Raw genomic sequence first — 24,775 nt, 5'->3', positions numbered from 1 at the left:
ATAACTCTCAACTTATTTTTAGGTACAAATACAACAAACATTTGTGTATGTTATATATTAATTTTTTATCCCTTCCCTACAGACACTGGACAGCAGCAGGAGGAGGTGGCAGCCCTAATGCGGGAGATTGTCCTCACCCTCCTGTACCTCCAGATCCTGTTTGGCCTTCTGGAGGCCCGAATTTAATTTTTTTTTTATCCCCCCCCCCCCTTATTATTTTTGTGCCAAATAAACGTTTATGTACAGTTCGAAATTGCCTTTGTTTTTAATCAGAAATATGTTAGAGGGCTTGTAAGGGTAGGTACATACAGATGTGTACTGTAAGTTATACTTGTAATTTGAGGTGAGGGGTAATGATTGATGTGTGAATGTGTGTGTTTTTGAATAAAATAACACATAGTAAAAATGCATGAATTTTTAATGTTGTTCGATTACAACATCACACATAACATCAGGGTAGGTATACATGTTACACATTGTGGACAAAGTAATTATGGACATAATTTAGTACATATACAGAAACACCAACATTACTTGATGTAAAAATAACAGCAATATGGGGACACATAGATAGTGATTAAAATGCCACATTAGAACATCACAAATATACATGTAATGTGGGTTAAAATGTAGTTTTATTAGGTCTTTATTAGGTAGACAATTGAGTTAATAGAAAACAATAATTGAATAACAAATAGATTAATTAATCAATTGTCAGATTAGTAATTGAGAGGCAAGATTTGCAGGTCCATATATGTGAAGGGTATGCCAGCGTGCACGGACGTACGCTCACTCTCACGAGCGGTGACATAAGCTGAGTTTTCCATTGAAAACAATAGGGACCCGTCCGTGCAAACTGGCGTACGCTCAGATCTCCGCAAGAAGTCGGTGGGGAGACGGAGGAAAGACGGCCGTAGACGGCGCCGTACGCTCAGTTGTACGCCAGTTGTCGGAGTGTAAGGGCTGGGCCGGCCGCGTACGTTGCCGTACGCTCATTTGTACGGCACTCCCCTTCTACGTTATTTCTGCCCGTACGTAAGCGGCTGATTTGTGGGTGGACTTAACCCTAACGGCCGCGTACGGCTAGCGTGCGGTAATGGCGAACGTACACACGTTTGGCCGCTCCGAGCAGAATAATGCCCAATGTTAGCTTAGGGGGGGGGGGGATCTTAGAATGCACACCCGATTTACATGAGGTGCTATCATGCTGGGACTTGTAGTTCTGCAAAGAAAGACATGTGGTGCAGATGCACACTCCATATCTGTATCTAATAAGCCTGTTTGGATAAGTCATTTATTGTCTGTGTGTCAGCAAGCTTAAAAACAGTACGAACTGTGAGCTCTAATTGTACAAATTATCATTGATTACATTTTCTTGGGATTTTCTTATCAAGTGTATAAACAGCAGCCTGTAAATTGTGTTTATAATAATCTGCTAATACCTGTGGTCAGTAATCCTAACAGTACGAATGGTGAGCTCTAACTGCATAACGGTTTGAAACATTGATTTTAGTACCAGGACTCCTGAACCTAACACAGACAGTGTTTAATACTTAAATTGTGTGAGAAAGGCCATCAATCAGTTGTGAGAATAAACTTCGATAAACCTTGGTTTACAACTGTGACACATAATACACTAAGCAATTTTTGCCGAGTCAATTTGACACAGTCTGTTGAAACCAAAACACATCAACTATCTATGGAGGTTATTCTGATCGGAGCGGCCAAACGTGCGTACGTTCACTATTAACGTACGCTCTCCGTACGCGGCCGTTGGGGTTAAGTCCACCCACAACTCAGCCGCATACGTACGGCCAGAAACAACGTCGAAGGGGAGTGGCGTACAATTGAGCGTACGCCAACGTACACGGACGGACCAGCCCTTACACTCCGACAACTGGCGTACAACAGAGCGTACGCCACCGTTTACGGACGTCTCTCGTCCGTCTTCCCACCGACTTCTTGCGGCTATCTGAGCGTACGCCAGCTTGCACGGACGGGTCCCTATTGTTTTCAATAGAAAACTCAGCTTATGTCACCGCTCGTGAGAGTGAGCGTACGTCCGTGCACGCTGGCATACCCTTCACATATATGGACCTACAAATCTTGCCTTTCAACTACAATTCTGACAATTAATTAATTATTCTAATTGTTATTCAATTATTGTTTTCTATTAACTCAATTGTCTACCTTAATAAAGACCCTAATAAAACAACATTTTAACCCTCATTACATGTATATTTGTTATGTTCTAATGTGGCATTTTAATCACTATCTATGTGTCCCCACATTGCTTTTACTTGGAAATGAATTTATGTTGGTGTTTGTGTGTATGTACTAAATTATGTCCCTAATTAGTTTGATCTGATTTTTTTAACATGTATACCTACCCTGATGTTATGTGTGATGTTTTCATCTAACAACAATAAAAAATCATGCCTTTTCACTATGTGTTATTTCACCCCAAAACACACACATTCACACATCATTCATTACCCCTCACCTCAAATTACCAATATAACTTACATGACACATCTGTATGTACCTGCCCTTACAAACCCTCTCACATATTTATGATTAAAAACACAGGCAACTTCTAACTGAATATAAACTTGTATTTTGTACAAACATAAAAAGAAAAATAATCAAAAAATTAAAGGAGACCCTCCAGGCGCAAAAAAAGAATGTTCAAATAAAGCAGGGTTAAAAATATTTCCTGCAAAATGCGGGCCACATCTTTCTGGTGCTGTTCAGTGTCTGTAGTGAAGGAAAAAAAAACATTATATTGAATATATAATATACACAAATGTTTGTTGTATTTGTACATAATAAGAAGTTGTGAGTTAAGTGTGAAGGCCACATACATTTTTTAACTACATTGAAGATGGGTCTACTGTAAACACGGTACAAAAGACTAGTATGTTTTCACACACATACTGTACATATTACATTAAATGAAATAAATTCCTCCTTATTGGATAAATGTATGCTGTATCACCATTGGGAGGTTTGTTTTGGGGGAATCACCTCTAACCTCACAATTAACCTGTGCTATTTAAGGGTAATGACATTGTTGTGGCTTAACCACTCCTTACTTAGTAAAATGTTTGCCATTGCTGTACAAATTATAGGCCTAAAGCTATGTTTGTAAAGCATGCATCCGCATGGCCTCACACACTATTAACAAAACAATCTCTAAATTTATGTTGCACATCATGCTGGGAAGTGGAGTTACACAACACCTGGATCCACATAACTACAACACCACTAATGTCGGATATGTCATTGGATGTACTGTTATGTCAATTATTCAAGGGGTGAGGCATGGCCACACTCAAAAAAAAAACACCAAGGGGACCCTTGTTCCTGGAGAAGGACAGGCCACACCTCATGGTCGCCCTGCAGTGATATGTTGCAACTAATGTTGATGTTGGATACACATATGTGGTTGTTGTGATTGTTTATGTGTAGAAATGTGTAGGTAAACATTAGACACATTATTTACTTACGGCTAGTTGAGCCATCCTGCTCGCCGCTGGTTGGGTGTGCGGTGGTTGGGGGGGTCAGGAGCAAGGGGGATGGGATAGGACTTGGGATACTGGTAGTGGGTTGGAGTGGGGATTGGAGAGGTTTGGGGGTGGGTGGTGGAGAGGTGTAGGGGGGTTGGAAATGGGGTGGGGAGGGGGTGGGGGTAGGGGTTGGGGAGGGGTTGGGGAGGGGGTAGGGGTGTGGGTGGGGGTTGGGGAGGGGGTGGGGGTTGGGGAGGGGGTGGGGGTTGGGGAGGGGGTGGGGGTAGGGGTGTGGGTTGGGGAGGGGGTGGGGGTTGGGGAGGGGGTAGGGGTGTGGGTGGGGGTTGGGGAGGGGGTGGGGGTAGGGGAGTGGCTGGTGGAAGGGGATGTCGAAATTTGGTGGGCCCCAGCTGGACCCATTGTCTCCTCCTCTTCCTCCTCCTCTTCCTCCTCCTCCTCCTCGTCTGGCTGCTCCTGGGCTGCCTGCTCCCGGGCTGCCTGCTCCCGGGCTGCCTGCTCCCGGGCTTCTATGCGTGCCCTTGCCCGTGCTGAAATGTTCATGTTGATGGCATAGAAATCGAAGATTGGGTTTCATAAAAAAGGGGGAAAGAAAAATTCACATTAGTCATGCTCATAACCTTCCAAATTATCATTGCTGTTATATTTCAGACATTTATCATGCAAACTAATTGATATGCTACACCCAAAAACTGAGCAACTACTTAAACCCCCCCTATACACCCCATATACACCCCCTATACACCCCATATACACCCATATACACCCCATATACACCCCCTATACACCCCATATACACCCCCTATACACCCCATATACACCCCCTATACACCCATATACACCCACATACTCAGGAACATATTTATAAAAAGTACAGAAATCATTTGAAAAAAAACGCAGACATACTAGTTAATAAAAACTTACATCGGGCAATATGGCAGCGAATGGAACTCAGCATGACTGGCTGGTGCCGGCGCAGGTCAGACCAGCGCCGCTCGACTTGGGCCAGGCTTCTGCGGACGCCGGTCCGGGTGTATATTAGGCGGCGGGCAGCATTATACGCCCACCGCTTGTCCATGTTGGACACATATGGGCCCCTGGGCCCCAGCCGACGGTCCATGACCTCAACCAAGGCCACCAGCTCCTGGGTCGAAAACGCGCTAGCCCTGGTTGAAGTCATAGTGGCAATGGCGCAGTTATTAATTGCAGGTACATATATCACTTTTGGTGCTTGCTGATTGGTGTAAAAAATTGTTTGTTTAGTATTAACTTTATTAATCCTTCTTACATTAACAAACTGGATGCGAATAGAAACTTACGCGGACCGTTCCGATATACACACACCATAACCAACAGCATGCATTCAATGTATAGAGAGGAACTGTATATACAGTGTGCGGAAAAGAATACACGCAACCGTCTACTAATAAATACGCTGCTAAAAGGGGCACAATACACCGATTTCCATGGAGAGACGTACTGTATATACAGTGTGCGGAAAAGAATACACGCAACCGTCTACTAATAAATACGCTGCTAAAAAAGGCACAATGCAACATGTTGGTGTATGACAATTTCATACTCATTACATATGTAAGGAAAGCATTATAACGTGATGTTTTGAAATGTGACTCACAAAGCATACACAAACTCCAACAGATACCAGCTGACAACACTCATCATTGGAATGACAGGTGCACACATTTCACGATGTAGCACACAATGCTCCACAACCTGTGTATGTGCATATACAGGTGATTGATCAGGTGCGTTGAGACCTGCGTAATTTAAGCGGCAATTATCGGCGGGAAATATCGGCGTAAATTAGCAACTACATTGCGGGGAAAAATATACGCCCCCTTGTTCATGGCGGGAGATTAACATATAAATATTCAGTCAGATGCAGGCCAGAATTGCTGCAAACATGTCTAGCTCAGACGATTCCGCAGCTGAGGACGCTCTACAGAGAGCTACAGCAGAATCCCTGCTTGAAGCTTTGCAGAAGAGGGAACAGGAGCGGAGAAGGAGGGCCCAAGAGAGAAGTAGCCCGCAAGACCAAGCGGGCCCCTCACTAACAGGCCCTGTTCAACCTCCACCAGCTCCACAAGGGCCAAGCAACCAGCCAGAACAAGAGGTTGCATCTCTCCAAACAGGTGTGACCCAGCAGGTGCATGGTGAGAGAACTGGGGCCACCAGAAAACGAGCTGCAACATCTAGGGTGAGGACTGAGCAGGATACCACCACCAAAAAGAGAAACCCTGCATTTGTAGAGGCAGAATTGCGAATTTTAGTACCCAGGGCACGCGAATGGATAGAATTGGCAACCAGGAAGCCGGGTGCCAGTGCAAGGAGAAACCTTTGGGACAAGATCACAGAGGAAGTGAACCAGGTGTCACCAGTGGTCAGAGATTGGCTAGCGGTGAAGAAAAGGCAAGTGTGTTTGTCCCCCTGATAATGTCATATGTGTGTACATATGTTACATGTGTTTTGAGAATAATAGAAAGGTGTGTTTGTAGATAGTGCTACACTTCAATGTCACATGTGAACACAACCATGTCTAATAACCCACATTTATATATGAAACATGCACCATTGGTGTGATGTGAGGTTATGGGCACAGTTCTGCTCATGTGAAGTATGTGAAGTATGTGATGGGACAAGAGAAAGTGTGTTTTGGAAAGAGTTGTTGTAACATGTTCCATATGATGCTACTGAAACAAGAATGACCAAACTGTGCACATGTAGCTGGTGAGAAACTACACATCCCAGTATGCCATCCCATAGTTAAATTACTCCATAATAACCACACTGTCAAGCTATGGTGGAATGTGTAGTTTCACAACAGTTGGAGGTGCATAATTTGGCCATGGATGATGTCATTTCTGCATAGTGATCTATGTATGTGCATTTAGTGGCCTAATGAATGAGATGAGACACTGAAATGCCTCCTAATGGAGACATTAATGTGTGTGTGGGACACATATGGCTAAAAAACATAAGATCACCCACACTAGGAAATGTCACGTAGCACAGTGGTGCACATATCTCATGGTGATATTTGTATTTTTAAACTTGTAGGTGGACAGACTTCAAAACGACACTGAAGAGGAAGATGACTGACCGGTACAACCACAGCATGTCCACCGGGAGGGGGCCTATGCCAGATAATTTGGAGTATACCCCCCTGGAGCAGGACGCCTTGGATGTCATTGATGTGGCCGAGGTCAGGGGGATATCCAATATGGATAGTGAGCTCCCGGCGGAGGTCTTTGCTGCTGCTTTTGATGGTAAGTCACAGTAATGCATTGTATTTTGAAAGATATTTTTTTGTGCGTATGTGATGGTGACATTGTTTTCAATTATTATCCTAGAAGAAGCAGAAACCCAGGATGAACCGGCAGCATCTTCCTCTGCAGAGCCACAGGTGGAGCAAGTGGTCCAGCCTCCACCAAGACGACACCCCCAGCCACAGGACACATGGGATGCCAGCGTGATGGAGATGCTGGAGAGGATCGAGAAGCAAGGGGTGGATGCTGTGGTCCGTCAGCAGCAGGTTGGGGAATTTCTGGCGGATTGGAAGGCCACAAACAGGCAGCAGTGTGAGGCCTTCAACCGCATGAATGACACTCTGGCGGCTGGCATGCAAAGCATTGGCCAACACCTCAGCCGCCAGAATGAAATTCTTGCGGAGCTGCTGACCACCGCCAGGTCCCTAAGGGACAATCCCCCATCTGCTGGCCCACCCCAAGCTGCTCCCCAACCTTCCACCTCTGCTGACCCTCCTGTGTCCACTAGGGGAAGACGCCGCAAGCCATCTGAGCCAAAGGCCCCTGTCCCCAAGGCCCCATCTAAAAAGGGGAAAAAAGGGCCCAAATAATGAGACCTGGTTCACTTCCTCTGTGGTTGCACCCCAAATGTTTAAATTGCACTGGACATCCACTTCCTGAGTTGGCCATCGATCCATTTTCGTGCCATGGGCATTAAAGTTCTTATTTTGACCTCTACAAATGCAGGATAAATTTTTGGTGGTGTGTATCTTGCTTAGTATTCACCCTGGTTGTTGCAGTACGTATTCTGGTGTCCCCATTTCTTTCACCATTGCATTTGCAGGGTAACACATGTTTGGAGATATGCAACCTCTTGTTCTGGCTGTTTTATTATTTGTGTGTCTATTTTATTTGTTTATTTGATTTCTCACATTAAAGTGTCAAATAAGCTGTGATGCTGAACAGCAAATAAATTTATTTTACCAATTAAAACAAAATTGTTGTATGTGTAATTTCTTGTGTGAAACAAATACTACACTTATGTGTACTTACTGACCAGGGTATTTTTGAACATTTGTTGAAGTGTGGTAGAAGTTTCCCATGTGTAACCCTCTCCATGGCCATTCCCATGTTCCTATCCAACTTTTCCCTGCTAATTAGTTTGTGTCAGCACATGTGCAGAGCAACTTAATAGGTGAGAAAGCAGTTTGTGTGCAGGTGAGGTAGCTCCTACAGTAGTAGGTAAAAGCAGGTCCAGAACAATGCTTTCCTCATGGAGTGGGTGAGGCAGACAAACAAGGGTCAAAAGGTACATTTGTGTAGGAATGCATATGTGTCCTCCCTAAAAAAAGATGTGTGAATCGGCCAAACATGAGAAAATTGCTTGTGAACAAACATGTATAACTTTTTAAATATATATGATTTTACAGTGTCATAAGCAGATGTAGGAATCCTTTGTTAGAGAGATGTGAGTGCAATAATGTGATTGGTGGCATCTTACATCCAGAGTGTAGTAAAATCCAATTCATAGCAGATCAGATAGTGGTACAGTTCTGTATTTTGGGTACTATACAAAGATAGTGTGCAAAATAGTGGGCATGGGCTTAAAACATTGCTGAAACATACTTTGTAGGTGTTAGATGTGGTTTATGTTATTGTATCATAAATACAAAACCTATGTTTGTATTAGAGTGAACACGTTGACACATGTCGACTTGTGTAGATTGAGTGTGCTACTGTGTAAAGTCTATGAAAGCACGTAGTGAATGTGTATAACTGTTTAACAAATACCTACCTTAGCATATATAAGCAGGTCTTAAAAAGATTCTTACCTTAAATTAAACAAACCTTTAAATGTCGAGAAGTATAGAAAGATAAGCTTCCAATGTGTTTGAGTGCTGTGTGTGGCTTGCAGGTAGTGAAATCATGGTTTTGACTTAATAGACTGCAGCATTGCTTATTACATTCAGGTGTATGTGTTTGAGTAGTAATCAGCGTAAATTAGCAAACCCAGGCGCACGCTGGCATGCGGTATCTGTAGGGGTGGTCTGAGGTGGCGGTTGGCGGCCGCCTGTTTTGTGTCCGAAATGAACGGTGCTTTAGGCGATCGTGCGGTAGTAGCACCGTTCATTTTTGGTGCACACCCCCGTGTACGCCCATATTTACCCCCATTTTCCCTCATTATTTCGGCCGCTCCCCTCAACACGCCCCTATGCCGCCCCCAATGCCCGTACTTTCGCGTACAGGTTTTTTCGCACGGAGAGACCCGTCCGTAAGCGTTGTGGAGTGTTCGCGCCTGCGCATTGGCGATTGTACGCATGCGCAGATCATGAAAAACCCCGGAACGTACGCGTATGGCCCGGCCGCACCAACCAGAATAAGGCCCTAAGTGTGCAGATATCAGTCTAAGCAGGGAATAATTCCCTTGAATTTTCTATTAAATACCCTTCAGACGATACCTAGCTGACAAAGCAATAAGCTCTGCTAGGCACATCTAGAACTACCTGTTTTGATATAGAACACAAGAATTGCATAGCATATTAATCAAAAGCTCACTGCAATATCTAGATTTGTTGAACTTTTTGTTCCGATATAGAACGTGATTTGCATAGCGTATTATTCTAAAGCTCACTGCAAAATTAATGTTGTCTGTCCCTGTCTGTCTTATGTTTTCTGTTGGACCAAGTATGTCCGCCATATATTAAAGAATTAACATTAAAAGTTAAGTTTTAAATCATTATCAGAAACAAGAGTGCCCCACAAAAAGAGTCCACTTTCCCCTCTCCCCCATTTTGCAATCGTATATCACCCTACTCCACAATCACAATGACAGCAGTGTTAGGGAAGGGGGGCAGCAAGGGCTCATAACATGCAGAGTGGAGGAGGGCAGTAGCGGGAGCCTAAGCATCTCCTGTCCTTGCAGTGCCTGCTTTGCCTCTTCTTCCTCTGGCTCACACAAGGGGCTGGGAAACATACAGAGAAGGGAGGGGGCAGAGTGGGGGACATACAGTGAAGGAGGCTCAGGCTGGGGGACATACAGTGAATGGAGGCAGTGATGGCCATTCAGAGAAGGGGGAGCAGTGGCAGGCTGGGGTACATACAGTGAATGGGGGCAGAGTGGGGTACATAGTGAATGGGAGTCATACAGTGAAGGAGGGTCAGGCTTGGGGACATACAATGAATGGAGGCACTGATGGACATTAAGAGAAGGGGGGCAGGCTGGGGGACAGAGTGAATGGGTGCAGAGTGTGAAACATACAGTGAATGGGGGACATACAGTGAATGGGGGCAGTCTGGGGGAAATACAGTGAAGGGGCAGGCTGGGGGACATAGAGTGAATGGGGGCAGAGCGGGGGACCATTCTGATGTGATTAATGATTCAAAGAATGTCAGGCTGAATGGTCGGCCCTCACAAATTTACACTTCACCAAATCTGGCCCCCGTCGCATAAAGTTTGGACACCCCTCTCTTAAAGTCAACATTTAATAATGTTATGGGACGATAAGAAAAAGGAAGTGTTACATCCTTATCCGGTTTTGGAATAAGTGAGGTGAATGCCTTATTAAATGTAGGATAGACGGGGTTATCATGTTGAATATGTTCATAAAGATTAAGCAGTACGGGTGTAATCTGTGGTTGCAACATTTTAAAATATTCTATAGAAAAAATGTGGTGCCCCAAGACTGCATAATGCCCACGACCCCGTTTAGACACTAAGGGGTTAATGTTCCCCGGGATTTCACGCCTTTGTGGGAGACTGGCAGGTGATTGCTGTGAGGGGATTGGACGCAGGGGCAGAAGAGGAAGGGGGGCGGAGATCCAACTCACGCGAGGCAGAAGCAGGACGGCGTGTGGCGTGTGTCCTGGAGGGAGAGAAGGGAGAAGTGCGCACCTGTGACCGGAGGAGAGGGAGAACGAAGCACCGACCCCTGACTGACCCCCGCTCGTCGCAGAGGAGAAGAGACCGCGTCATCCGGATCCGGGGAAGCTGTGGCAGGAGCCGAAGGTGCGTGGGGAGACATTGAGGACCCCAGCGCGGAGCAGCCCAGAGCAGGTGCGGCGCATCTGAGTGTGGCAACGCTGCGATAGCAGCGCCCACACTAGAGTGCCCCTGCCGAAGACGGAGAGCAGCGTCAGCCTGACCGACAGCCAGAGCATGGGTCGAGACGGGCAGGAGCCTGCACCTTGCTGCGGTAAACAGGTATCCCTCTGCCAACTGCCCCAAGGCCCACTCCCTGCCACCAATGCAGACTACTGCCACCCACAGATGCCCATATAGCAGCCCCAGCTGAGTTCTCTAACTGCACTCCCTGCCACCAACATAATTTAAGGAATCGGGGAAAGGACATACGGCCCCACTAACCCCCTGGAACTGTGTTACTGACTGCCTCACCCATTTGCACCCCTGCAGCCTTCCGGGAGCTCTTTCAGCCTCACACAATTGGGAAATAACCCCATCTACCCGGGACTACAGTTGGGGGAACTTTCCAGTTTAGGAACCCCATTTGCCGGTGGTCGAGTTGGTACACCTTTGGGAACACCGCCATCTTGTGGGTTAATTGGGGTATTACTCCCCTATCATCCAGTATTGCCGGAATTACTACAAACGTTAGATCCCTTGATGGAATTGATCTCTCCAGACCCCTGTGCACAGGTTGGGTAGGACTGGGCCCCACGTAAGGTGACGTCACCACCGTTATTTAGTTGTACAGGGTACACCGGTTGTCCCATTTATCATTACTATTATAATTGCTATTTGTGGTATATCGTATCCAGTTAAATTTGTGTGTATGTATAAAGGTATGACTCCAGTGCCGACGGTACCGTGTCGACTGACCTGATCCAGTAGAAATATTAAAAGTGGGGGTGTTTGACCCCGAGTGTCGCTACGGTACTTTGGGCACGTGGAGAACGTAGGCCCACGCGGGCATGTACTTAACCTGGTTGGGTCACTTGTTGTCGATGTTATTAAGTCTGCTGGTTGACTGACTGTCTCTGGCCAGGGTTCCTGCGCCCGATTAGCCCCTGGTATAGGACACATGGTCAAAGTGTATGTTCTTACGTATTGTTAGCTATTGATGTTCCATTACTCCCAAGTACTGCTGCGCAGCAAGGGTCAGTGGGCATCGATTATTGTCATTTCATAATAAATTTGAGTTGCATCGCAGAACGCTGTCCCCTTTCATTGAAGAGTCTCTCTCGTCCACCGGAAGATAGAACAACGGAAGAACCTGAGTCGTCTCTGAAGCGGCAAGGTAAGGGGAACCTACTCCCTTCGTACACCGACAACCACAAATTCTTTTGGCGTCAGCGAACAGGATCCGCGTGCACTAGGAGAGGGACAAATCTGTGAAAAATGGAGCAGCAACAAGGCGGAGAAACGGCGCAGCAGGCGAATCCGCAAAATCAAGAACAGCAGGACGCTGAAGACGCAACACCGGCTGCGGCTATAACCATGCCGTACTACTTCGGGGCCCCGTGGCTCCCGACCTATAGCGGAGACGATGACCAACCACAGAAGACCCCATTCGCAGAGTTCAGAAACAACATAGAATCCACCTACCGGATGTACAAACCGAGCAGCAGTAGGTGGAAATCCTGATGGGGCAGCTGAAGGGATCGGCACGCAGAGAAGTGGCCTCATGGTCAATGGAAGATAGAAAAAATGCGACAGACATGCTGAAGAATGTCTAAAGATGAAACTGTACACACGCAAACAACGGCCAAATGAGACGCTACGGGACTACGCTCTGAGTCTACAGGAGATGCTAAAGGCCATTATAGCGGTGGACCCGGAAGAGGTACGAAACGTGGACGAGGCCCTAACAGTCCAATTTGTCGAAGGGGTGGCCCAAGAAAATGTCAGGATCCAACTGCGGCTGCTGAGGGCACAGATGCCGGGCAAGACCTTCCGGGACTTCAAGACGGCCGTCCTTGCCATCGTCGGTAACCCCAAAAACAAGGAAGAAGGCTACCCAGAGCTGATCGGCTTTAACGAAGGAGCGAGCTCAGCCGGAGCTACGACCAGTAGTACCGACAGGGCCAAACGGACCCCAGACCTGGCAGTACAGGGTGGCCAACAACCTGACAGAGATGCGATGCAGACACTCCAGAAACAAATGGAGGAACTCACCGTCGGAATGGCGGAAATGCAGAGGGAGATGCGCCGAATGGCGAGTTCACCGGCACCGAGCTACACCGAGCCAAGATGGAGGGCCGAACGGCAAAGGCCAGCCCGAAGCAGGTGGGAACTGCCCCGCGAATACGGGCGGCGGTCGTCCGACCAATTTGATGGCCAAGGGAGCCCCGTATGCCGCCGATGCCAGGAAGTCGGGCATGTGGAAAGGAATTGCGGACAGGAGGAACATTTAAACTCCAGCACCCCTTGGTCGAGGGCCGGACCTCGGGGCGAGTACCGGGAGTAGAACAAGACCCAAATCAGTGGCGGCCAAAATTCATCAGACAATGCCCCATCTTGCCAGTGGCCGTCGAGGGAATAGAGATCCCAGCAATGCTGGACACCGGTGTCCCGATGAATAAGTGACCACGTTGAAGGCCAAGCTGATAAGGGGCGCGACGGCCGGGGACCAAGCCCTGCAGAAAACCATCAAAGTGCTACAGGGGCACCAACGGTTCGTACCCAAGACGGGCGAGGTCGGAAAAGTCTGGTTAACGGATGGGAAGCCGGTGAAGCTCCAACCGAACTCTGAGACAATCCTGTGGTGCAAGGCCCAATGCGGACCCAATGGTGGCGACTACGATGCGTTAGTCGAAGCAGGGCTGATTCCGGCGCGGTACGACGTCGTCGTGTCAAGCGCCCTGGTAACCGTCAGGGGTGGCCGTGTCCCCGTGAGAGTACTGAACCCCACAGCCGGGTAGTGAAAGTGTACCTCAACCAACCCATAGCAACACTGAGGTGGACCACGTTCCAAGATGTCGTGCCCCCACCGTCTGTGGGACAGCAGAACAGTGTGAACGCTGGTCTAGAACAGCCACCCGCTTGGTGGAGGGGCCTCCAAGTCGGGGACGAGAACACGCCGCTGACGGAAAAGGAAGGAGTCATGGAAGTGGTGCGAGAGCACGCCGCCGCTTTTAGCAAGCACCCGACTGATATCGGAGTCGTGAGGGATATCCGCCACCACATTCCGACAGGCGGGGTGCACCCCGTGAAGGAACGACACCGACCGGTGGCACCAGCCCTCTACCAACCGGTCCGCCAGATGCTAGAAGAAATGAAGTCCAGTGGCGTGATCCAGGAAAGCCACAGCCCATGGGCGGCCCTGATGGTCCTAGTCCGCAAGAAAGACGGTCAGTTACGCTTTTGCGTGGACTACAGGAGACTCAACAGCGTCACCCACAAGGACGCCTACCCACTTCCCCGTATAGAGGAGTCCCTGGCGGCCCTCAAGGCCGCTAGGTACTTCTCCACCTTGGACCTGACCAGCGGATACTGGCAGTTCAGAGTCGCGGAAGAGGACAGAGAGAAGACGGCCTTTGTGACCCACATGGGCCTTTACGAGTTTAACCGGATGCCGTTTGGCCTATGCAATGCTCCGGCCACCTTCCAACGGGTGATGGAGCATTGCCTGGGCCACATGAATTTCGAGATCGTACTGCTGTACCTAGACAACATCATTATCTTCTCGGAGTCCTACAGTGAACATCTCCAGCATTTGGGAAAAGTCTTCCAACAGTTGACCAAGTACGGGCTCAAGCTCAAGCCGGAGATATGCCATCTCTTGAAGCCGGAAGTCAGATACCTGGGCCATGTCGTGAACGCCGAAGGGGTCGCACCCGATCCGGAAAAGACCAGAGTAGTGCTGGAATGGCCCGTACCCCAGACGGTGAAAGATATCCGGCGGTTCCTGGGGTTTGTGGGCTACTACAGGCGCTTCGTCCAAGGCTTTGCGAAGTTAGCCAGCCCCCTTGCTGAGTTACTCCGCGGAATTCCGAAGGAAGGGTACCATAAGAAGATCCCAATAGAATGGACAGAAGCCCGTCAGCAAGCCTTCGACAGCCTCAAGAGGGCCCTAGTCACTGCCCCACTGTTGGCATACCCTGACTACAGTCTCCCTTTCCGTCTCTACACAGACGCCAGCAAGCAGGGGCTAGGTGCGGTCCTGGCTCAGAAGCAAGGGTGCCAAGAGAGGGTCATCGCCTACGCCAGTCGCAGCCTCCGACCCACCGAACGGAACGACGCTAACTATAGCGCCTTTAAGCTGGAGTTCCTGGCGCTGGTGTGGGCGGTGACTGAAAAATTCCGAGACTACCTGGCAGTTACCCCATTTGTGGCCGTCACCGACTGTAACCCTCTAGCGCATCAAGCAACAGCCCGCCTTGGTGCTCTGGAGCAGAGGTGGGCCTCACGTTTGGCGAACTACAACTACCAGATTGAGTACAAAAGCGGTCGCAGTAACGCCAACGCTGACGCCCTGTCCCGCCTACCGAATCCAGAACAGGAGATCCGAGAGAGGCGGTGGAGTTGCACGGCCTCCGAAAACTAGTCAACAGCACGCAAATAGGGCCACCGTCGAGCAGGCCGTAAGTGGCGACGGGGAAGACTGGGCGAAGTGGCAACGGGAGTGTCCACACATTCAACGGGTCAAACGCTACTTAGTGGACCAGTATGAACCTTCACCGTCAGAGAGGGATGAAGCCCCCGCCGAGTTCCTGCAGTTGTGGCGTCAGCGGGATCGAATGGTGGTACGAGACGGGCTAGTGTACCGCGGGTGGATCGACCCGAGGACCCACCTAGCCCGAGAACAGCTCCTACTGCCCAGAGCTGCAATCGACACAGTTTTGCGAGCCTACCACGATGAATCGGGGCACTTCGGAAACAAGAAGACTGAAGCCACCCTGCGGAATCGGTTTCACTGGCACAATCTACGTCAGGATGTCGAGACGTGGTGTAAGACCTGCCTGGTTTGCGCGACCCGGAGGCCGGCTACCACTAACGAAAAAGCACCACTCCACCCAATCTGCACCAGTAGGCCCTTGGAACTAGTGTCACTCGACCACGTGAAGATGGAACCCAGCCCAATGGGATACACCTATGCCCTCACTATAGTGGACCACTATACCAAGTTTGCGGTGCCGGTGCCAGTGAAGGACCTGACAGCCCACACCACAGCCAAAATATTCTGGAGAGCGTTCGTCCGACCCTACGGGTTCCCACAGAAAGTCCTGTCCGATCAAGGCCCTGCCTTTGAATCCCAACTTTTCAAAGAACTCTGCGCCTACTACGGGTGCAACAAACTGCACACCACCCCCTATCACCCCCAGGGGAACGGCGCCTGCGAACGCATGAACCAAACGCTCCTCCACATGCTCCGCGCGCTGTCCCCGAGTCAGCGACCCAAATGGCCTAGACTGTTGGCCGAATTGACCTTTCTGTACAATAATACCTGTCACGCCTCGACGGGATATACACTCTACTACCTGCTCTTCGGGAGAGCCGGGAAGCTGCCAGCCGATATGCAGCTCGATCTCCCAACCCCAGAGCCTCAACTGTCTCCGCAGTCCTCCTGGATGAGCGAACATCAAGACCGGATGAGGGAGGCTAACCGAGTTGTCCAACAGCGCAGGGGAGCTGTGCATGAGCGCCAACAGAAAGACTATGACCGGAACGCTCAAGCCTGCCGACTGCCGGTAGGCAGCTTCGTCCTCAAGAAAAATAATCGACCCAGGAGCAAGCTGGATCCCAATTGGGAGTCCGACCCATATGTGGTAATAACAGCCAGTGTCCACCATGGCCGTGTACCAAATTGCGAAGTTAGATGGCACCCGTTCGCACTGGGTTCACCGAAACCAGCTAAAGCTCCACCCGAAACCGAACCAAGCGTCAGAATCCGCATCAAAGGATGATTGGGGTGAAGAGCCAGATGGTGAAGCCGCCCTCTTGCCTCCGTGGCCCACTGACCCGCTTGAACTGTTGATGGCGGCCAGCTGGCCCACTACGCCACGGCGGGCCCGATCTAGGCCGCTAGTTGAATTACCCCCGCCTCGCGCAGCCGCGGAGGTGGCCCCCGAGTCTGAGCTGAGGCGCTCCGAAAGGAGTACTCGGGGTACACTTCCCCGGCTGTACCAAGATTAGATATCTGTTTATAAGCTGCAATCTATGTATATGTTGTGCCTGTGAAGTGTTGCCATAGTCACCGCTGAGACCGAAATTTGAAAAAAAAAAGGACAATTATCCGTCTCGTTACGACGCGCGGGGACACGCATCCTTGAAAGTGGGGGTGAATGTGGTGCCCCAAGACTGCATAATACCCACGACCCCATTTAGACACTAAGGGGTTAATGTTCCCCGGGATTTCGCGCCTTTGTGGGAGACTGGCAGGTGATTGCTGTGAGGGGATTGGACGCAGGGGCAGAAGAGGAAGGGGGGCAGAGATCCAACTCACGCGAGGCAGAAGCAGGACGGCGTGTGGCGTATGTCCTGGAGGGAGAGAAGGGAGAAGTGCGCGCCTGTGACCGGAGGAGAGGGAGAACGAAGCGCCGACCGCTGACTGACCCCCGCTCGTCGCAGAGGAGAAGAGACCGCGTCATCCGGATCCGGGGAAGCTGTGGCAGGAGCCGAAGGTGCGTGGGGAGACATTGAGGACCCCAGCGCGGAGCAGCCCAGAGCAGGTGCGGCGCATCTGAGTGTGGCAACGCTGCGATAGCAGCGCCCACACTAGAGTGCCCCTGCCGAAGACGGAGAGCAGCGTCAGCCTGACCGACAGCCGGAGCACGGGTCGAGACGGGCAGGAGCCTGCACCTTGCTGCGGTAAACAGGTATCCCTCTGCCAACTGCCCCAAGGCCCACTCCCTGCCACCAACGCAGACTACTGCCACCCACAGATGCCCATATAGCAGCCCCAGCTGAGTTCTCTAACTGCACTCCCTGCCACCAACATAATTTTAGGAATCGGGGAAAGGACATACGGCCCCACTAACCCCCTGGAACTGTGTTACTGACTGCCTCACCCATTTGCACCCCTGCAGCCTTCCGGGAGCTCTTTCAGCCTCACACAATTGGGAAATAACCCCATCTACCCGGGACTACAGTTGAGGGAACTTTCCAGTTTAGGAACCCCATTTGCCGGTGGTCGAGTTGGTACACCTTTGGGAACACCGCCATCTTGTGGGTTAATTGGGGTATTACTCCCCTATCATCTAGTATTGCCGGAATTACTACAAACGTTGGATCCCTTGATGGAATTGATCTCTCCAGACCCCTGTGCACAGGTTGGGTAGGACTGGGCCCCACGTAAGGTGATGTCACCACCGTTATTTAGTTGTACAGGGTATACCGGTTGTCCCATTTATCATTACTATTATAATTGCTATTTGTGGTATATCGTATCCAGTTAAATTTGTGTGTATGTATAAAGGTATGACTCCAGTGCCGACGTTACTGTGTCGACTGACCTGATCCAGTAGAAATATTAAAAGTGGGGGTGTTTGACCCCGAGTGTCGCTACGGTACTTAGGGCACGTGGAGTTCGTAGGCCCACGCGGGCATGTACGTAACCTGGTTGGGTCACTTGTTGTCGATGTTATTAAGTCTGCTGGTTGACTGACTGTCTCTGGCCAGGGTTCCTGCGCCCGATTAGCCCCTGGTATAGGACACACGGTCAAAGTGTATGTTCTTACGTATTGTTAGCTATTGATGTTCCATTACTCCCAAGTACTGCTGCGCAGCAAGGGTCAGTGGGCATCGATTATTGTCATTTCATAATAAATTTGAGTTGCATCGCAGAACGCTGTCCCCTTTCATTGAAGAGTCTCTCTCGTCCACCGGAAGATAGAACAACGGAAGAACCTGAGTCGTCTCTGAAGCGGTAAGGTAAGGGGAACCTACTCCCTTCGTACACCGGCCACCACAAATACATCTGGACCCTGTGTTTTATTTAAAGACATTGAGGAAATCGCCTTGTTAATCTCCTCTGCATGTATTGTGGCTTTTAAACTTTCTTGTTGTTGTGCTGTCAAACAAGGCAGGTTGGCCTCTTCCAGTAAGCTGTCGATTAATTTCTGATCTGTAGGGGTTGCTGTGTATAAATAACTATAATACTTCTGAAATGTTAACAAAACCTCTGAAGTTTTAGTTAACAATGTATTAGAGCTGGTGTCTTTAACCACCGCTATATGATGCCTACGTTTAAAACTCTTAGTCATATTAGTCATATTAATCTTCCCGTCTTGTTACCCCAGCAAAAATATTTGTGTTGTGTATAATCTAATTTCAATCTCGCCTGGGTCATCAGAAAGCTATCCAACGTTTGACGGGTTTCCAAAGAAATTTTATAAAAGTTATCTGTAGAATTAGCAATGTAATTTACTAAGGCGGTCTGCATCGCCTTGTGTAAATCCTTATATTGACTATTAATCTCTCTATTTCTTTTTGATACATAAGATATCACATGGCCTCGCATCACTGCCTTAGAGGTTTCCCAAAATAACACAGGATTATCCCAGTGCCTCCATGTTATCATCTAAATAGTTTACCCATTTTGATTTAACATATTGTTTCAATTGGTCAGAGTAATAAAGATAAGACGGGAAGCGCCAACGAAAAGCCTGTGTTCCCGCTGAGGGTGCTTCTAATGTCACTGATACAGGGGCGTGGTCTGAGATCACTATTTCACCTATAGAGGTCGAAGTCGTGTAAGTAAGTAGCGAGGTATAGAGCAGTATATAGTCTATACGAGATAGACTTATGTACGGCTGAATGACATGTATATGTTCTATCTGAAGGGTTTAATATCCTCCAAGGATAAACTAACGAATGTTCTATCAGCATATTAGGAATAATATTCCATTGGCGCCTAGACAAACTTACAGGTGTAAAAGTTTTATCCAATGCGGGATCAGATACTGTATTAAAATCTCCTCCTATAACTAAGTCGTATGTAGGTCTACTAGATAGAAGCTGAGATATATTCTGAAAAAAAGTTTTCTGATCCGTATTTGGGGCATACACATTAAGTAAAGTATAATGCGCATTATAAATCGGAACATCAATCAATAAAAATCTACCCTCAGGGTCAGCCACCATATTATTAATGGTATACGGCAATTTTTTTGAAAGAAGTATTGCTACCCCTCATGATTTAGAACAGGGGTGTCAAACTCAAATTCATCAGGGGCCGCATCAGCAGTTTGGTCACCCTCAAAGGGCCGCTGTATAATAATAATGCAATGACACCACAGGCTGCTCCCGCTGTATAATAATAATGCAATGACACCACAGGCTGCTCCCGCTGTATAATAATAATAATGCAATGACACCACAGGCTGCTCCCGCTGTATAATATAAAAGTAATGCCATGACACCACAGGCTGCTCTCTCTGTATAATATAAAAGTAATGCAATGACACCACAGGCTGCTCCCCCTGTATAATATAAAAGTAATGCCATGACACCACAGGCTGCTCCCTCTGTATAATAATAATGCAATGACAGCACAGGCTGCTCCCGCTATATAATATAACAATAGTAATGCCATGACACAAATTATTATACAGGGGGAGCAGCCTGTGGTATCATTGCATTATTATTATACAGAGGGAGCAGCCTGTGGTGTCATGGCATTACTTTTATATTATACAGGGGGAGCAGCCTGTGGTGTCATGGCATTATTATTATACAGGGGGAGCAGACACCACAGGCTGCTCCCCCTGTACAATAATAATGACACCACAGGCTGCTCCCCCGTATAATATAAAAGTAATGCCATGACACCACCACCAGATATATTGTTTTTTTATGTAACTTACTGTATTTTATCCCTCAGGCTCCTTTACTGCTGCTGCTGCTGCGGCTCCAGTAATTTCAATTCCACTCTCTGCGCCGCGGCCTGTCCTGCTGCGGCCCCCCGACTCGGCCTGCCTTCCTTCCTCTCTGCAGACGCGTGGGTGGGAGGCGTCATCACAAAATAATTTTAGAACATACCTAATCAACCCATCAGCTGAGTTTTTAAATTCCATTTTGTCTACTAAAATAAGATTCTGTTTAACAATATCCAAAAAAACAAACAAAGAAAAAACCTTAAGACTAAAGTTTAAGTACATAGTTACATAGTAGCTGAGGCTGAATAAAGACTTGCATCCATCTAGTTCAAGTACCAAGAGCAATCTATGTAGCTCCTATTTTATGGGATGGTCCAGCTTGTGTATGTGATAAGAAGTTGCTTGGGGTGCCTTGTACTGAAGTATGTTTTCAAACCTGAGTATTACTTGGCCCCTCTTCTGGTAAAATATGTTTACGTGCCTCTTCCACTTTAACAAATACATAAGTACGCCCGTTTTCCATAATCTTTAACTTTTCCGGATACATTAGTACAAAAGGTACTTATGTAGTAACTGGGCTGCCGATTTTGAAATCGGGTCCATCGCATCGCATCGCACCCGACCAAATCGCATGCGATGCGATGCGATGCGATGCGATGGACCCGATTTTTCCATAGGATTCAATGTTAAAATGGACTGAGTCCATTTTAACATGGAATTCAATGGGAAAAAGGGGTCCTTTTCATACCCCTACTATCCAAGTGGGCATGGAGTTGGATATAAACCTGTGGCGAGCGTAGCGAGCCACCGAGCCCGAAGCGTGGCGAGCGTAGCGAGCCCCGCGAGGGGACACAGAATACCGTCCCCTCGCGGGGCTCGCTTCACTCGCCACGCTTCGGGCTCGGTGGCTCGCTACGCTCGCCACAGGTTTATATCCAACTCCATGCCCACTTGGATAGTAGGGGTATGAAAAGGACCCCTTTTTCCCATTGAATTTCATGTTAAAATGGACTCAGTCCATTTTAACATTGAATCCTATGGAAAAATCGGGTCATCGCATCGCATCGTATGCGATGCGATGCGATATCGCATCGCATCGCATCTGATTGTATGCCTTAACTTAAGGCATACAATCAAAAAATCGGCAGCCCAGATACTACATAAGTACCGTACAAAACGTTTATTATTATCTACCAGATACTTGCAAAGTGGGGAAAATTCTTTACGTTTCTGTGCCACTGCGACAGAGAAATCCTGAAAGATAAGTATACGCCTTTCATCTATAATTAGATCCCTCTGACATGTAAAAGTTTGTAGGATTCTCTCTTTGTCGCGGTAGTTCAGAAACTTTGCTATAACTGGGCGAGGATTTGCATCTGGCCTCTCCCACACTGGTCCTACTCTGTGCACCCTTTCCATAACTGGGGTTTCCAAATCTTCCTGTAGGTTAAGAGCTACTAACAATCTTTTAGTTATATAGTCAGTCAAACCTGGCCTTTTACCAGTTCCGGAATACCTATAAAGCTGAGGTTCGTCATATCCCAGTTCTCCCAGTTCTCAGGGTTCAAAGTAAACTATGATAAGTCCCTCCTACTACCCTTCCACTCCTCCCAGGCCTACTTCTCCTCCCCCTCGTTCACCTCACAATTCACAATATGCCACCCTACTCTTAAACATTTGGGGGTTCTGATCCCCAACAAGCTAGAGGACCTCTACACGGCTAATTTCTCTCCCTCATATACAGCAGTAGAAAAACAGCTCATGGGCTGGATGACACTCCCGCTCTCACTGGCAGGTAGAATATCGGTCATAAAGTCAGTTGCATTCCCCAAACTCTCCTATTTATTACAAATGCTACCACTACAGCTGAAAAAAGCAGATATACAAAAATTCAGGACTCTATTTATAAAATTTGCCTGGGCGGGCAAAAAGCCTTGCATTCCCTTTGACCGTCTCCGGCTCACTAAACAAGATGGAGGGCTCGCTATGCCAGACATACAGGCCTTCTCACTGGCCTCTCACTTCCGGTACATTACAGATTGGTTTCTGGACAGATCTGAATATACGACCCCCACTCTGGAAGGACAGTTATTCCTATCATACTCCCCGGCAGCACTACTTCATGCTCCGGTGAGGATGATACCCAAGCAGATCAGGGAGTCGGTACTGTTCGGAGACACATACAGATCGTGGAAAAAATAAACAAAATATTACATAGAAACCCTGCTTGCTCCCCTTTTACCACTCTGTGGGGCAACCCCCTATTTATTCCTGGCATGGAAAACACGGAATTTAAGGGGTGGAGGGACAAAGGAATTACCAACATTTGTAAGATCTTTGACCCAGGGGGCATCATAATTTCGACTCAAAATTGGTCGAAAAATATGACATTCCAAACAGACAATTCTACATGTACTTACAATCTAGACATTTTGTACAGTCCCAAGAGCACCCCATGGACAAAAAAGAGACCACTGACCCCATAGAAGCCCTACTGCGACCAGAATGCGTGATGGGATATATGATACGATACCTCTACTCCTCGCTAGTCACGGCTGGAGTATCACTATACCATAGGCAATTACATGAGAAGTGGCTGATAGATATCCCTGACCTTCCTGCTCCTCCTAGTCTGTTCAACAAACTCACATTCACGATGAAGCATCTACAATCTGTATCCTTGCAGGAAACACATATAAAATGTATCAACAGGGCATATATAGCCCCAGTACAGAGAGCCCACTTTGTCCCTGAAGACACGGGGGCCTGCTATAAATGTCAAAAATCAAAAGCTTCATATTACCACAACTTCTGGGAGTGCGGTAAGGTCAGGAATTTCTGGGATAAGCTGATGGGGTTTATCAACGATATCTATTCCTTGAAACTGCAGAAAAACCCATCGGCTTGCCTATTCTTACTGTTCCACATGTGGGATCTTGACCCCAAAAAGACACAGATAATACCGATACTCACGATCATTCTAACCCTAGCTAAGAAGCTAATACTTCTGCATTGGATTCATAGAAGAGTCCCCTCTATACTAAAATTAAAAAAAGCAATACTTAATATACTATTTTATGAAAGACAGACCACGATGGCGGATCTAGAAAAGGGAGCCCCACGATTCTACAAAAAATGGGAACTATACATCATGAGCCAAGACCAGGCAACTGAGGAGCGTATTCAAAAGCTCTTTGAATCCACCTCCTGGTACCTTCTCCGGCAAATAGCTGGATGAAAGAAAAGATACTGTAGTTCAAAGCTTGCATTATAGGTGAAAGATAAAGTCTTACCCACTGAGGCGCGAAACCCAGTTATTGATTCTATCATAAACCCCCCCCCCCTAGCTTCTCCCACCCTCCCCCTCTTCCCTCTGTTGTTTTGTAGTATGAGTCAATGTGTTAAAGCAATGGTTATTATTTGTTGTTCGACTATAGTTTGATATGTAGTCGCCTAAATCTCATAGATGCAAAGTAATAGTTAAAGTAAAGATTACGCATGTAATACATACTCATCTACGCTGTGAAATTTTTTATGTTTATTATATTATGCAAAATAAAAACTGTTTTACAACAAAAAAAAGCTGAGGTTATTCCGTCTATGGCGATTTTCCAAGTCATCTACTTTATCCGCTAAAGCCTGGTATGATGAGGTACAAGATGTACAAGATGATTGTAGCATATATAAATTATCTTCCATATCACTGGCCTTCTGTTCCACTGCTTCTAATTGATTAGTGTGGTCAGATAAACGATCTAATGCTGAATCAATAGAAATCTGTAGTTTATCCAACTTTTTGTTAAGTTTTGGTATTATTTGGTCCAATTTTTCTTCTATCTTAGGTAAAAAGGTCTGTAATTTTTCATCAATCCTAGGCATAGGGGATTCCAATTTCTCATCTATTTTAGGCATGATAGTACTAAGAATCAAATTTTACATTTCAGTGTTAAGAGGATTAGATCCATCAATAGAATGGTCCGCAGCCATCTTGGAAGGGGTTACGTTGGGAGAGGGTGGGTTAATACCCTGTTTTGTCAATTTCTTATTAGGTTTTACCATATTTCTATTTGATGACCTCTATGGTTGTGTTGATTGGGATCTATTAAGAAATGTATCCATACAACAAAACAGAACACAATTTTTTTTTTATCTAATTAAGTAGATAATCTACTTGTGTTGTGTCTTTTACCACTCAAAAACCTGTGA

This window comes from Crinia signifera, chromosome 8 (genome assembly GCF_055691185.1).
Source record: "Crinia signifera chromosome 8, ASM5569118v1, whole genome shotgun sequence".
Lineage (NCBI taxonomy): Eukaryota > Metazoa > Chordata > Amphibia > Anura > Myobatrachidae > Crinia > Crinia signifera.
The sequence above is the reverse complement of the archived record's forward strand: the minus strand, read 5'-3'. Positions refer to the sequence as shown.